The sequence below is a fragment of the Salmo salar genome, chromosome ssa24 (genome assembly GCF_905237065.1).
Source record: "Salmo salar chromosome ssa24, Ssal_v3.1, whole genome shotgun sequence".
NCBI lineage: Eukaryota > Metazoa > Chordata > Actinopteri > Salmoniformes > Salmonidae > Salmo > Salmo salar.
Window position 1 is genome coordinate 20,928,335 of NC_059465.1, and position 17,074 is coordinate 20,945,408.

Consider the following 17,074-nt stretch of genomic DNA (forward strand, 5'->3'; position numbering starts at 1 on the left):
ACAAGATGGTAATACCCACCCATCCCCCACGCTGCCTGCTGACCAACAAGATGGTAATACCCACCCATCCCCCACACTGCCTGCTGACCAACAAGATGGTAATACCCACCCATCCCCCATGCTGCCTGCTGACCAACAAGATGGTAATACCCACCCATCCCCCATGCTGCCTGCTGACCAACAAGATGGTAATACCCACCCATCCCCCATGCTGCTGACCAACAAGATGGTAATACCCACCCATCCCCCATGCTGTGCTACCAACAAGATGGTAATACCCACCCATCCCCCACGCTGCCTGCTGACCAACAAGATGGTAATACCCACCCATCCCCCATGCTGCCTGCTGACCAACAAGATGGTAATACCCACCCATCCCCCACGCTGCCTGCTGACCAACAAGATGGTAATACCCACCCATCCCCCATGCTGCCTGCTGACCAACAAGATGGTAATACCCACCCATCCCCACGCTGCCTGCTGACCAACAAGATGGTAATACCCACCCATCCCCCATGCTGACCAACAAGATGGTAATACCCACCCATCCCCCACTCCTGCTGACCAACAAGATGGTAATACCCACCCATCCCCCACGCTGCCTGCTGACCAACAAGATGGTAATACCCACCCATCCCCCATGCTGCCTGCTGACCAACAAGATGGTAATACCCACCCATCCCCCATGCTGCCTGCTGACCAACAAGATGGTAATACCCACCCATCCCCATGCTGCCTGCTGACCAACAAGATGGTAATACCCACCCATCCCCCATGCTGCCTGCTGACCAACAAGATGGTAATACCCACCCATCCCCCATGCTGCCTGCTGACCAACAAGATGGTAATACCCACCCATCCCCCATGCTGCCTGCTGACCAACAAGATGGTAATACCCACCCATCCCCCATGCTGCCTGCTGACCAACAAGATGGTAATACCCACCCATCCCCCATCCGCTGACCAACAAGATGGTAATACCCACCCATCCCCACGCTGCCTGCTGACCAACAAGATGGTAATACCCACCCATCCCCACACTGCCTGCTGACCAACAAGATGGTAATACCCACCCATCCCCCACGCTGCCTGCTGACCAACAAGATGGTAATACCCACCCATCCCCCACGCTGCCTGCTGACCAACAAGATGGTAATACCCACCCATCCCCCATGCTGACCAACAAGATGGTAATACCCACCCATCCCCCACGCTGCCTGCTGACCAACAAGATGGTAATACCCACCCATCCCCCAGCCTGCCTGCTGACCAACAAGATGGTAATACCCACCCATCCCCCACACTGCCTGCTGACCAACAAGATGGTAATACCCACCCATCCCCACCTGCCTGCTGACCAACAAGATGGTAATACCCACCCATCCCCCATGCTGCCTGCTGACCAACAAGATGGTAATACCCACCCATCCCCCATGCTGCCTGCTGACCAACAAGATGGTAATACCCACCCATCCCCCATGCTGCCTGCTGACCAACAAGATGGTAATACCCACCCATCCCCCACTGCTGACCAACAAGATGGTAATACCCACCCATCCCCCATGCTGACCAACAAGATGGTAATACCCACCCATCCCCCATGCTGACCAACAAGATGGTAATACCCACCCATCCCCCATGCTGACCAACAAGATGGTAATACCCACCCATCCCCCATGCTGCCTGCTGACCAACAAGATGGTAATACCCACCCATCCCCCATGCTGACCAACAAGATGGTAATACCCACCCATCCCCATGCTGACCAACAAGATGGTAATACCCACCCATCCCCCACCTGCCTGCTGACCAACAAGATGGTAATACCCACCCATCCCCCATGCTGCCTGCTGACCAACAAGATGGTAATACCCACCCATCCCCCATGCTGCCTGCTGACCAACAAGATGGTAATACCCACCCATCCCCATCCTGCTGACCAACAAGATGGTAATACCCACCCATCCCCCACCTGCCTGCTGACCAACAAGATGGTAATACCCACCCATCCCCATGCGCTGCCTGCTGACCAACAAGATGGTAATACCCACCCATCCCCACGCCTGCTGACCAACAAGATGGTAATACCCACCCATCCCCCATGCTGCCTGCTGACCAACAAGATGGTAATACCCACCCATCCCCCATGCTGCCTGCTGACCAACAAGATGGTAATACCCACCCATCCCCCATGCTGCCTGCTGACCAACAAGATGGTAATACCCACCCATCCCCCATGCTGCCTGCTGACCAACAAGATGGTAATACCCACCCATCCCCCATGCTGACCAACAAGATGGTAATACCCACCCATCCCCCACGCTGCCTGCTGACCAACAAGATGGTAATACCCACCCATCCCCCACGCTGCCTGCTGACCAACAAGATGGTAATACCCACCCATCCCCCACGCTGCCTGCTGACCAACAAGATGGTAATACCCACCCATCCCCACGCTGCCTGCTGACCAACAAGATGGTAATACCCACCCATCCCCCATGCTGACCAACAAGATGGTAATACCCACCCATCCCCCACGCTGCCTGCTGACCAACAAGATGGTAATACCCACCCATCCCCCATGCTGCCTGCTGACCAACAAGATGGTAATACCCACCCATCCCCACGCTGCCTGCTGACCAACAAGATGGTAATACCCACCCATCCCCCATGCTGCCTGCTGACCAACAAGATGGTAATACCCACCCATCCCCCATGCTGACCAACAAGATGGTAATACCCACCCATCCCCCATGCTGACCAACAAGATGGTAATACCCACCCATCCCCCACGCTGCCTGCTGACCAACAAGATGGTAATACCCACCCATCCCCCATGCTGACCAACAAGATGGTAATACCCACCCATCCCCCATGCTGACCAACAAGATGGTAATACCCACCCATCCCCCATGCTGCCTGCTGACCAACAAGATGGTAATACCCACCCATCCCCCATGCTGCCTGCTGACCAACAAGATGGTAATACCCACCCATCCCCATGCTGACCAACAAGATGGTAATACCCACCCATCCCCCACGCTGCCTGCTGACCAACAAGATGGTAATACCCACCCATCCCCCACACTGCCTGCTGACCAACAAGATGGTAATACCCACCCATCCCCCACGCTGCCTGCTGACCAACAAGATGGTAATACCCACCCATCCCCCACGCTGCCTGCTGACCAACAAGATGGTAATACCCACCCATCCCCCATGCTGACCAACAAGATGGTAATACCCACCCATCCCCCACGCTGCCTGCTGACCAACAAGATGGTAATACCCACCCATCCCCCACACTGCCTGCTGACCAACAAGATGGTAATACCCACCCATCCCCCACGCTGCCTGCTGACCAACAAGATGGTAATACCCACCCATCCCTCACGCTGCCTGCTGACCAACAAGATGGTAATACCCACCCATCCCCCATGCTGACCAACAAGATGGTAATACCCACCCATCCCCCACACTGCCTGCTGACCAACAAGATGGTAATACCCACCCATCCCCCACGCTGCCTGCTGACCAACAAGATGGTAATACCCACCCATCCCCCACGCTGCCTGCTGACCAACAAGATGGTAATACCCACCCATCCCCCATGCTGACCAACAAGATGGTAATACCCACCCATCCCCCACGCTGCCTGCTGACCAACAAGATGGTAATACCCACCCATCCCCCATGCTGACCAACAAGATGGTAATACCCACCCATCCCCCATGCTGCCTGCTGACCAACAAGATGGTAATACCCACCCATCCCCCACCTGCTGCTGACCAACAAGATGGTAATACCCACCCATCCCCCATGCTGCCTGCTGACCAACAAGATGGTAATACCCACCCATCCCCCATGCTGCCTGCTGACCAACAAGATGGTAATACCCACCCATCCCCCATGCTGACCAACAAGATGGTAATACCCACCCATCCCCCATGCTGCCTGCTGACCAACAAGATGGTAATACCCACCCATCCCCCATGCTGCCTGCTGACCAACAAGATGGTAATACCCACCCATCCCCCACGCTGCCTGCTGACCAACAAGATGGTAATACCCACCCATCCCCCATGCTGCCTGCTGACCAACAAGATGGTAATACCCACCCATCCCCCACGCTGCCTGCTGACCAACAAGATGGTAATACCCACCCATCCCCCACGCTGCCTGCTGACCAACAAGATGGTAATACCCACCCATCCCCCATGCTGACCAACAAGATGGTAATACCCACCCATCCCCCACGCTGCCTGCTGACCAACAAGATGGTAATACCCACCCATCCCCCATGCTGACCAACAAGATGGTAATACCCACCCATCCCCCACGCTGACCAACAAGATGGTAATACCCACCCATCCCCCATGCTGACCAACAAGATGGTAATACCCACCCATCCCCCATGCTGCCTGCTGACCAACAAGATGGTAATACCCACCCATCCCCCATGCTGACCAACAAGATGGTAATACCCACCCATCCCCCATGCTGACCAACAAGATGGTAATACCCACCCATCCCCCACGCTGCCTGCTGACCAACAAGATGGTAATACCCACCCATCCCCCACGCTGCCTGCTGACCAACAAGATGGTAATACCCACCCATCCCCCATGCTGCCTGCTGACCAACAAGATGGTAATACCCACCCATCCCCCATGCTGACCAACAACATGGTAATACCCACCCATCCCCCACGCTGCCTGCTGACCAACAAGATAGTAATACCCACCCATCCCCCACGCTGCCTGCTGACCAACAAGATGGTAATACCCACCCATACCCCACACTGCCTGCTGACCAACAAGATGGTAATACCCACCCATCCCTCACGCTGCCTGCTGACCAACAAGATGGTAATACCCACCCATCCCCCATGCTGACCAACAAGATGGTAATACCCACCCATCCCCCACACTGCCTGCTGACCAACAAGATGGTAATACCCACCCATCCCTCACGCTGCCTGCTGACCAACAAGATGGTAATACCCACCCATCCCTCACGCTGCCTGCTGACCAACAAGATGGTAATACCCACCCATCCCCCATGCTGACCAACAAGATGGTAATACCCACCCATCCCACATGCTGACCAACAAGATGGTAATACCCACCCATCCCCCATGCTGACCAACAAGATGGTAATACCCACCCATCCCCCATGCTGCCTGCTGACCAACAAGATGGTAATACCCACCCATCCCCCATGCTGACCAACAAGATGGTAATACCCACCCATCCCCCATGCTGCCTGCTGACCAACAAGATGGTAATACCCACCCATACCCCATGCTGCCTGCTGACCAACAAGATGGTAATACCCACCCATCCCACATGCTGCCTGCTGATCAACAAGATGGTAATACCCACCCATCCCCCATGCTGCCTGCTGACCAACAAGATGGTAATACCCACCCATCCCCCATGCTGACCAACAAGATGGTAATACCCACCCATCCCCCATGCTGCCTGCTGACCAACAAGATGGTAATACCCACCCATCCCCCATGCTGCCTGCTGACCAACAAGATGGTAATACCCACCCATCCCCCACGCTGCCTGCTGACCAACAAGATGGTAATACCCACCCATCCCCCACGCTGCCTGCTGACCAACAAGATGGTAATATCCACCCATCCCCCATGCTGACCAACAAGATGGTAATACCCACCCATCCCCCACGCTGCCTGCTGACCAACAAGATGGTAATACCCACCCATCCCCCATGCTGCCTGCTGACCAACAAGATGGTAATACCCACCCATTCCCCACGCTGCCTGCTGACCAACAAGATGGTAATACCCACCCATCCCCCATGCTGCCTGCTGACCAACAAGATGGTAATACCCACCCATCCCCCATGCTGACCAACAAGATGGTAATACCCACCCATCCCCCATGCTGACCAACAAGATGGTAATACCCACCCATCCCCCATGCTGCCTGCTGACCAACAAGATGGTAATACCCACCCATCCCCCCATGCTGACCAACAAGATGGTAATACCCACCCATCCCCCCATGCTGACCAACAAGATGGTAATACCCACCCATCCCCCATGCTGCCTGCTGACCAACAAGATGGTAATACCCACCCATCCCCCATGCTGCCTGCTGACCAACAAGATGGTAATACCCACCCATCCCCCATGCTGACCAACAAGATGGTAATACCCACCCATCCACCACGCTGCCTGCTGACCAACAAGATGGTAATACCCACCCATCCCCCACACTGCCTGCTGACCAACAAGATGGTAATACCCACCCATCCCCCACGCTGCCTGCTGACCAACAAGATGGTAATACCCACCCATCCCTCACGCTGCCTGCTGACCAACAAGATGGTAATACCCACCCATCCCCCATGCTGACCAACAAGATGGTAATACCCACCCATCCACCACGCTGCCTGCTGACCAACAAGATGGTAATACCCACCCATCCCCCACACTGCCTGCTGACCAACAAGATGGTAATACCCACCCATCCCTCACGCTGCCTGCTGACCAACAAGATGGTAATACCCACCCATCCCTCACGCTGCCTGCTGACCAACAAGATGGTAATACCCACCCATCCCCCATGCTGACGAACAAAATGGTAATACCCACCCATCCCCCACACTGCCTGCTGACCAACAAGATGGTAATACCCACCCATCCCTCACGCTGCCTGCTGACCAACAAGATGGTAATACCCACCCATCCCTCACGCTGCCTGCTGACCAACAAGATGGTAATACCCACCCATCCCCCCTGCTGACCAACAAGATGGTAATACCCACCCATCCCTCACGCTGCCTGCTGACTAACAAGATGGTAATACCCACCCATCCCCCATGCTGACCAACAAGATGGTAATACCCACCCATCCCCCACGCTGACCAACAAGATGGTAATACCCACCCATCCCCCATGCTGACCAACAAGATGGTAATACCCACCCATCCCCCATGCTGCCTGCTGACCAACAAGATGGTAATACCCACCCATACCCCATGCTGCCTGCTGACCAACAAGATGGTAATACCCACCCATCCCCCATGCTGACCAACAAGATGGTAATACCCACCCATCCCCCATGCTGCCTGCTGACCAACAAGATGGTAATACCCACCCATCCCCCACGCTGCCTGCTGACCAACAAGATGGTAATACCCACCCATCCCCCACGCTGCCTGCTGACCAACAAGATGGTAATACCCACCCATCCCCCATGCTGCCTGCTGACCAACAAGATGGTAATACCCACCCATCCCCCACGCTGCCTGCTGACCAACAAGATGGTAATACCCACCCATCCCCCATGCTGCCTGCTGACCAACAAGATGGTAATACCCACCCATCCCCCCATGCTGACCAACAAGATGGTAATACCCACCCATCCCCCACGCTGCCTGCTGACCAACAAGATGGTAATACCCACCCATCCCCCATGCTGCCTGCTGACCAACAAGATGGTAATACCCACCCATCCCCCACGCTGCCTGCTTACCAACAAGATGGTAATACCCACCCATCCCCCACGCTGCCTGCTGACCAACAAGATGGTAATACCCACCCATCCCCCACGCTGCCTGCTGACCAACAAGATGGTAATACCCACCCATCCCCCCATGCTGACCAACAAGATGGTAATACCCACCCATCCCCCATGCTGACCAACAAGATGGTAATACCCACCCATCCCCCATGCTGACCAACAAGATGGTAATACCCACCCATCCCCCATGCTGCCTGCTGACCAACAAGATGGTAATACCCACCCATCCCCCATGCTGACCAACAAGATGGTAATACCCACCCATCCCCCATGCTGCCTGCTGACCAACAAGATGGTAATACCCACCCATCCCCCACTCTGCTGACCAACAAGATGGTAATACCCACCCATCCCCCACACTGCCTGCTGACCAACAAGATGGTAATACCCACCCATCCCCCACGCTGCCTGCTGACCAACAAGATGGTAATACCCACCCATCCCTCACGCTGCCTGCTGACCAACAAGATGGTAATACCCACCCATCCCCCATGCTGACCAACAAGATGGTAATACCCACCCATCCACCACGCTGCCTGCTGACCAACAAGATGGTAATACCCACCCATCCCCCACACTGCCTGCTGACCAACAAGATGGTAATACCCACCCATCCCTCACGCTGCCTGCTGACCAACAAGATGGTAATACCCACCCATCCCTCACGCTGCCTGCTGACCAACAAGATGGTAATACCCACCCATCCCCCATGCTGACCAACAAGATGGTAATACCCACCCATCCCCCATGCCTGCTGACCAACAAGATGGTAATACCCACCCATCCCCCATGCTGCCTGCTCACCAACAAGATGGTAATACCCACCCATCCCCCATGCTGCCTGCTGACCAACAAGATGGTAATACCCACCCATCCCCCACGCTGCCTGCTGACCAACAAGATGGTAATACCCACCCATCCCCCACGCTGCCTGCTGACCAACAAGATGGTAATACCCACCCATCCCCCACGCTGCCTGCTGACCAACAAGATGGTAATACCCACCCATCCCCCACGCTTGCTGACCAACAAGATGGTAATACCCACCCATCCCCCATGCTGACCAACAAGATGGTAATACCCACCCATCCCCCATGCTGACCAACAAGATGGTAATACCCACCCATCCCCCATGCTGCCTGCTGACCAACAAGATGGAGAAGAGCCAGGGCCTAGCACAAATATCACGAGGGTGACATCACAACAAGCACCTGCACCTCCATTACCCCAGCCACTAGCGCCTGCACCTCCATTACCCCAGCCACTAGCACCTGCACCTGCATTACCCCAGCCACTACCACCTGCACCTCCATTACCCCAGCCACTAGCACCTGACAATCTGTTGAATCCAACCAAAAGTGAACCAGTAGAAGCAGAGTTTATTGATTACTGCAAAGTGAAATCGCAACCACAGCCAGCAACAACAAATGGACCCCAATCAGTGTTCTTCAAAGATACAGTGGGCCTTTTTCAACAATGCTGACTGTCCTGTTGGCACTGAAACATGAATTTGGATTAACATTTGGGACATATACAGCAATGTGCGAAAATTCCTTCTCCACTCTGAAGAACGTATTCAGTGAACACAGACGCAGCATGTTACATCAACAAAAAGCACAGCTTGTCCAGCTGGCGTTTGAGAGGGACCTGACAAGTACATTTTGCCAGGAAGGAGAATGGAGTCAGAAAATTCTCATGAGGTTCACCACAGCATGGAGGAGACTGCAACTCGTCTAAATGATAAGCTACCACCTTCATGGCATTGGCTGCCGTCACAGAATTATTAATTCATTGGTTTTCCTTCATGTAAGCCTTCTGGTTGTTTGGCTGATGTTTTTCTGTAATGTATAGTTTAAGCCTTTGCTTTTTACTTCAATGCATCTTTTAGACCACTTTTGTGTGTTTAATTGCTATCGATAGATATATATATTGCGTTATTTGATGGGTATCAGGACAATGACCAATGTAGCCTATTAGTTGTACTCTGAATCTAACTTTATCCTGACTGGCGGTAGCCTTCTGTCCATGGCCCTGAATCAACAGTTACAGTGTGTGCTTTTTTAAGAATGCATCTTGGGCTTTCAGTCTTCGTGGGGCTTCTCTTCAACATCACATGCTTTCTTGTGTGCAAAATGACAGTTGTGTTTATGGCTGTTTTTTTTTTTTTTAGATAGGCCTACCGTAATTTCCGGACAATTAAGCGCACCTGAATATAAGCCGCACCCACTGAATTAAAAAATATATATATTTTGAACATAAATAAGCCGCACATGTCTATAAGCCGCAGGTGCCTACCGGTACATTGAAACAAATTAACTTTACACAGGCTTTAACGAAACGCGGCTTGTAACAAAAATAAATAGGCTTTAAGGAAACACAGCTTGTAACAAAAATAAATAGGCTTTAACGAAACACGGCTTGTAACAAAAAAAAAAAATAGCAGTAAGCTTTAGTTGTCTTTTTGCACTGAGTCAATTCCTCACGCTGCTGTTTCCAACGTCTTATCATCGACTCATTAAGACCAAGCTCCCGTGCAGCAGCTCTATTTCCTTTTCCAACAGACAGATCAATCGCCTTCAACTTGAAAGCTGCATCATATGCATTTCTCCGTGTCTTTGCCATGATGAGGGTGACAAAATGACTACCGTAATCAGAATGATTTAATCTAAACAGTAAACAAAAAACTTGTTTGACCTTAACCCGTTCGGCAATTTCATTGGTCTAATGAAAGCTTCATGCCGCCCAAAAACTGAGCACGTCACAGAATGTTTAAAAAAAAAAAATAAAATTGAAAGCGGGAAAAATCCATATATTAGCCACATTGTTTAAGCCGCGAGGTTCAAAGCTGGGAAAAAAGTTGAGGCTTATAGTCCGGAATTTACGGTACATGTTTATACAATTGGTATGTTGGACCAATACCGTGTGTAACTTACTAAAACAATTAGGCAAACTTTCACTCTGTTATCATTAATTTGCATTACAGTCATTGTGAGATAGGCGTAAAAGTGATGTCAATACTATGAAAACGACACAGCCTACTTTTTCGGCCCCTCCCTGCTCTCTTCCTGTAGCGCGCGCGCGCGTTGCCCTCTTCCTGTAGCGCGCGTTGCCCCCTTCCTATAGCGCGCGCGCGTTGCCCTCTTCCTATAGCGCGCGCGTTGCCCTCTTCCTATAGCGCGCGTTGCCCTCTTCCTATAGCGCCGTTGCTCTCTTCCTATAGCGCGCGTTGCTCTCATCCTATAGCGCCGTTGCCCTCTTCCTATAGCGCGCGCGTTGCCCTCTTCCTATAGCGCCGTTGCCCTCTTCCTATAGCGCGCGCGTTGCTCTCTTCCTATAGCGCGCGCGTTGCTCTCATCCTATAGCGCGTGTTGCTCTCTTCCTATAGCGCGTGTTGCTCTCTTCCTATAGCGCGTGTTGCTCTCTTCCTATAGCGCGTGTTGCTCTCTTCCTATAGCGTGTGTTGCTCTCTTCCTATAGCGCGTGTTGCTCTCTTCCTATAGCGCGTGTTGCTCTCTTCCTATAGCGCGTATTGCTCTCTTCCTATAGCGTGTGTTGCTCTCATCCTATAGCGCGTGTTGCTCTCTTCCTATAGCGCGCGTGTTGCTCTCTTCCTATAGCGCGCGTGTTGCTCTCTTCCTATAGCGCGTATTGCTCTCTTCCTATAGCGCGTATTGCTCTCTTCCTATAGCGCGCGTGTTGCTCTCTTCCTATAGCGCGTATTGCTCTCTTCCTATAGCGCGTGTTGCTCTCTTCCTATAGCGCGTGTTGCTCTCTTCCTATAGCGTGTGTTGCTCTCTTCCTATAGCGCGTGTTGCTCTCTTCCTATAGCGCGTGTTGCTCTCTTCCTATAGCGCGTGTTGCTCTCTTCCTATAGCGCGTATTGCTCTCTTCCTATAGCGCGTGTTGCCCTCTTCCTATAGCGCGCGTGTGTTGCCCTCTTCCTATAGCGCGTGTTGCTCTCTTCCTATAGCGCGTGTTGCTCTCTTCCTATAGCGCGTGTTGCTCTCTTCCTATAGCGCGTGTTGCTCTCTTCCTATAGCGCGTGTTGCTCTCTTCCTATAGCGCGTGTTGCTCTCTTCCTATAGCGCGTGTTGCTCTCTTCCTATAGCGCGTGTTGCTCTCTTCCTATAGCGCGTGTTGCTCTCTTCCTATAGCGCGTGTTGCTCTCTTCCTATAGCGCGTGTTGCTCTCTTCCTATAGCGCGTGTTGCTCTCTTCCTATAGCGCGTGTTGCTCTCTTCCTATAGCGCGTGTTGCCCTCTTCCTATAGCGTGTGTTGCTCTCTTCCTATAGCGCGTGTTGCTCTCTTCCTATAGCGTGTGTTGCTCTCTTCCTATAGCGCGTGTTGCTCTCTTCCTATAGCGCGTGTTGCTCTCTTCCTATAGCGCGTGTTGCTCTCTTCCTATAGCGCGTGTTGCCCTCTTCCTATAGCGTGTGTTGCTCTCTTCCTATAGCGTGTGTTGCTCTCGGAATGGGCATTTACTCTATTCGCGGCAGATTCAAATTAGCTACTGCCATGTGAGAAAAATCTGACTATAAAATATGCAATTAGTTTGATTTAGTTAATATTTCTGAAACTATCCCACACAGAAAATATTGCGCACCTGGAGAAGTGGCAGCTGGGTTCCACTCATTGCGTAGTGTCACAAATTCAACAGAAATGTAGCCTATAGTTGTACTGATTGAGGTTAAAGCTATGAAGCCTATAAGAATCTTTGATAAGCTAGGGCTCTAAAGAAATACTCGTTTTGCCCCACCCCCCGTCATGGTTGATTTATTTCAGGCCTGGGAAACTCCAGTCCTCAGGGGCCTGATTGGTGTCACACTTTTGCCCCAGCTAACACATTTGACTCCAACAATCAACTAATCATGGTCTTCAATTAAGAATGCAATTTGTTTAATCAGCTGTGTTTTCTAATAAACCTGTTTAGTTACTACATTATACATATTCTTCGATGCACAACATTTACGATTGGTGAAGCACAAGATGATTGAGACTACATGAGAACAGTTATAAGAAGGCTTACTACCAGTCAAACAGAGGGTGCTGCATGCCACAGTCTGGAACATGTCAAAACAGCAGAATATAGGTTAGGCTACTCTTTATGATGGCCCAGTTGATATAACACCAGCCAAACCCAGATGAAAACTAGGCCAGTGTGACCTACATTAGGCTGCATTATAGGACTGAGTGCAGTGATTCTCAACTGGAGGGGTCGTGGCGACCCAAATTTGGGTCACGGGAGGTGTCGAATGGGTCGAGGGTGTCTGAGAATTTTATTTTTATAATTGAAATGGAAAATACTCCAGTCTGAACTTAAACTACTAAACCCAGGTAGAAGGGTGTAATGAGCCTACATTTTAGAATAATTTAAAATCTGAAAACTTTCTTCAATTAGTATTGTCAATAGAGCTAATAACAGCGCTATTTAGCACAGTTGGTTGATTTTGTATCTCAAATCAGTGAGCTTACTAACATTCATTATCAAGGATATGGGCAGCATTTAGTATTGACAATGGAAAAGGTGGGGATGTAGTTCCCTTGTCATTTACACTGAGTGTACAAAACATTAGGGACACCTGCTCTTTCCATGACCGACTGACCAGGTGAATGCTATGACCACTGTTAAATTCACTTCAATCAGTGTAGAGGAAGGGGAGGAGCATGAATCAACATTGGCCAGCATCCCTGTGGAAAGCTCGACACCGTGTAGAGTCCATGCCCCGACGAATTGAGGCTGCTAGGAGGGCAAAAGGGGGTGCAACTCAATATTAGGAAGGTATTCTTACTGTTTTGTACACTCAGTGTAAATTGCTACATTGACTATCAATATAGCGTTAAAAATAGCTTTCCAGATGGCATTTAGCCAATTTTGCAATGCAAATATTGGGTCCTGAGTAGAGGTCGATAGATTAATCGGAATGGCCGATTAATTAGGGCCAATTTCAAGTTCATATAACAATTTGAAATCGGTATTTTTGGACGCCGATTTTTTTTATTATTATTAGATTTTTTTTTAGACCTTTATTTAACTAGGCAAGTCAGTTAAGAACACATTCTTATTTTCAATGACGGCCTAGGAACGGTGGGTTAACTGCCTTGTTCAGGGGCAGAACGACAGATTTTTACCTGGTCAGCTCGGGGATTCAATCTTGCAACCTTACGGTTAACTAGTCCAACGCTCTAACCACCTGCTTTACATTGCACTACACGAGGAGCCTGCCTGTTACGTGAATGCAGTAAGAAGCCAAGGTAAGTTGCTAGCTAGCATTAAACTTATCTTATAAAAAACAATCAATCAATCATAATCAATAGTTAACTATACATGGTTGATGATATTACTAGTTTATCTAGCCTGTCCTGCGTTGCATATAATCGCTTAGGTACATGTTGCTCCAACCATAAACATCAATGCCTTCCTTAAAATCAATACACAAGTATATATTTTTAAACCTGCATATTTAGTTAATATTGCCTGCTAACATGAATTTCTTTTAACTAGGAAAAATGTGTCACTTCTCTTGCAAACAGAGTCAGGGTATATGCAGCAGTTTGGGCCGCCTGGCTCGTTGCGAATTGTGAAGAGTATTTCTTCCTAACAAAGACAGCCGACTTCGCCAAACGGGGGATGATTTAACAAAAGCGCATTTGCGAAAAAAAGCACAATCGTTGCACGACTGTACCTAACCATAAACATCAATGCCTTTCTTAAAATCAATACACAGAAGTATATATTTTTAAACCTGCATATTTAGCTAAAATAAATCCAGGTTAGCAGGCAATATTAACCAGGTGAAATTGTGTCATTTTGCTTTCATTGCACGCAGTCAGGGTATATGCAACAGTTTGGGCCGCCTGGCTCGTTGCGAACTAATTTGCCAGAATTGTACGTAATTATGACATAACATTGAAGGTTGTGCAATGTAACAGGAATATTTAGACTTAGGAATGCCACCCGTTAGATAAAATACGGAACTGTTCCGTATTTCACTGACAGGAAAAACATTTTGTTTTCGAGATGATAGTTTCCGGATTCGACCATATTAATGACCTAAGGCTCGTATTTCTGTGTGTTATTATGTTATAATTAAGTCTATGATTTGATAGAGCAGTCTGACTGAGCGATGGTAGGCAGCAGCAGGCTCGTAAGCATTCATTCAAACAGCCCTTCGCAATGCATTGCGCTGTTTATGACTTCAAGCCTGTCAACTCCCAAGATTAGGCTGGTGTAACCGATGTGAAATGGCTAGCTAGTTAGCCGGGTGCGCGCTAATAGCGTTTCAAACGTCACTCACTCTGAGACTTGGAGTAGTTTCCCTTGCTCTGCATGGGTAACGCTGCGTCGAGGGTGGCTGTTGTCAATGTGTTCCTGGTTTGAGCCCAGGTAGGAGCGAGGAGAGGGACGGAAGCTATACTGTTACACTGGCAATACTAAAGTGCCTATAAGAACATCCAATAGTCAAAAGGTATATGAAATACAAATCGTATAGAGAGAAATAGTCCTATATTTCCTATAATAAACCACAACCTAAAACATCTTACCTGGGAATATTGAAGACTCATGTTAAAAGGAACCACCAGCTTTCATATGTTCTCATGTTCTGAGCAAGGAACTTAAACGTTAGCTTTTTTTACATGGCACATATTGCACTTTTACTTTCTTCTCCAACACTTTGTTTTTGCATTATTTAAACCAAATTGAACATGTTTCATTATTTATTTGAGGCTAAATTGATTTTATTGATGTATTATATTACGTTAAAATAAGTGTTCATTCAGTATTGTTGTAATTGTTATTATTACAAATAAAAATTTGTAAAAAAAAAAAAAAAAATCTGCCGATTGATCGGCATCGGCCCTTTTTTGGTCCTCCAATAATCGGTATCGGCGTTGAAAAATCATAATCGGGCGACCTCTAGTCGTGAGAGACAATCTGGTCCAAATTGGGTCCCGAGGCAAAACCAGTAGTGAACCAATGATCTAGAGAAACCTTATTCAGGTGGTGTGGCCTGGCCTCCCCATTGAAGAACACTCCACTGAAGACCAAGTCCTATCAGGAAGCCTACCATCTCATGTCTAATATCATCTCCCATCCAGCCATTTGGTCATTCTGTCACTGAGGAACACCAGCACAATCATTGTCCCCTCTGTCACACAAAAGGCACAACACATATCACCACTGACAATGACTGGTCTGTCTGTCTGTCAGGCTCAGGGATCAGTGATACTAAAGGCCATGGCAGACAAGACAACAGCTGTTGAGTCTCATCTTTATCTTTGACGAGACCTGGGAAACCTGCTCCGAGTAGGCCTACCCCCTGGCTCAACACCAGCACTGACATTACTGATCATTTGCAAGGGGGGGGAACACGGTCCAGAATGAGAAGTGCAGGGCACCCCGAGCTCACCACTGCAGCCGGGCTTTAAGAATCCATATTTGGCTAGAACTAGTATTTCAGTTTGAGGTTTACTGTACCCTTTCATAAAGAGTCTGCCTCTCAGTGCCTATAACAGCTGGTCTGCCAGGCAGGGCGGCAGGTTTAAATAGCTGAGAGTCCAGTTGAAGACAGGGCCACGCTGCATGCTCCCTCCACCAGCCTGAGCATGGCCTGAGCAGGACAACCACAGTACCTATACCACCTAAATACAGTACGACCAAATCCTAACTTAACATATGCGCAAGTAAGTCTTTAGGCTTCAGAGTAAACATTGCCTTTGTATCAATGGGATTTTGTATGAATGTTCAAATTGGACATGGAGATCTCAAAATAGGATTAGGCTCAAAATGTCTTCCTGTCCTATAACAACGCTAAAACATGTTGAAAAACCACTACATGCCCCACGCCAGAATAAAACTAATACCTGCTTCCATTTCATTCAAGTCAAAAGCAGGTAAATGACTGGCGTGTGGAAGAGACGACACACTCCACTGCCACAGTAATGTCCTCGTCTCCAGACCCTCCACAGACCTACCCAAGCCCTCCCTCCACACATGCTTCAATTCATGACAGTGCTACCTGGGATTCCACAATTAGGCTTAAAGCAACCATACAATAACATGCTAAGAACGTATTGCATGGATAACTGGGACTAAAAAGAGTTTCAGCAAGGGAGAAATATCTCTTGGAGGACTTACAACAGATGTAATGAGAAGGTTGACGCACTAAGTATGTAATTCCCAAAAGTACCCTTTTCATTTAAGTTTAAACAACTGATGCAATGTTGGAATCTCTCAGTCCTCCCTCGATTGGTGCAGAATGTTATTGCTATAAGTCGAGGAGGAAGTCTATTGGAAGGCACGCCAAATTAACTCTCAGCATTTCCTTCCAATCACTGACTTCTGATTAGATTGAGTCAAATTGTGTGTAAATTCTGTAACTTACTATTGAGTTTGCATTATTCCAAAAAATAACTTCACTTTCCAAACTGTAAAACAAACTGAGAACCAGGACTGGTGCATAGTAATGTTACCCAGGTGAGTAACAGGACCTTGATGGCAGAGCTGGCTTGGTGAA

At 49.3% G+C, this 17,074-nt stretch overlaps 1 protein-coding gene across 1 annotated transcript in view; it reads right to left on the reverse strand.

Moving 5' to 3' along the window:
• Positions 1 to 17,074, reverse strand: part of LOC106585560 (calcineurin-binding protein cabin-1) — a 75,232-nt gene that overhangs the window by 35,379 nt on the left and 22,779 nt on the right.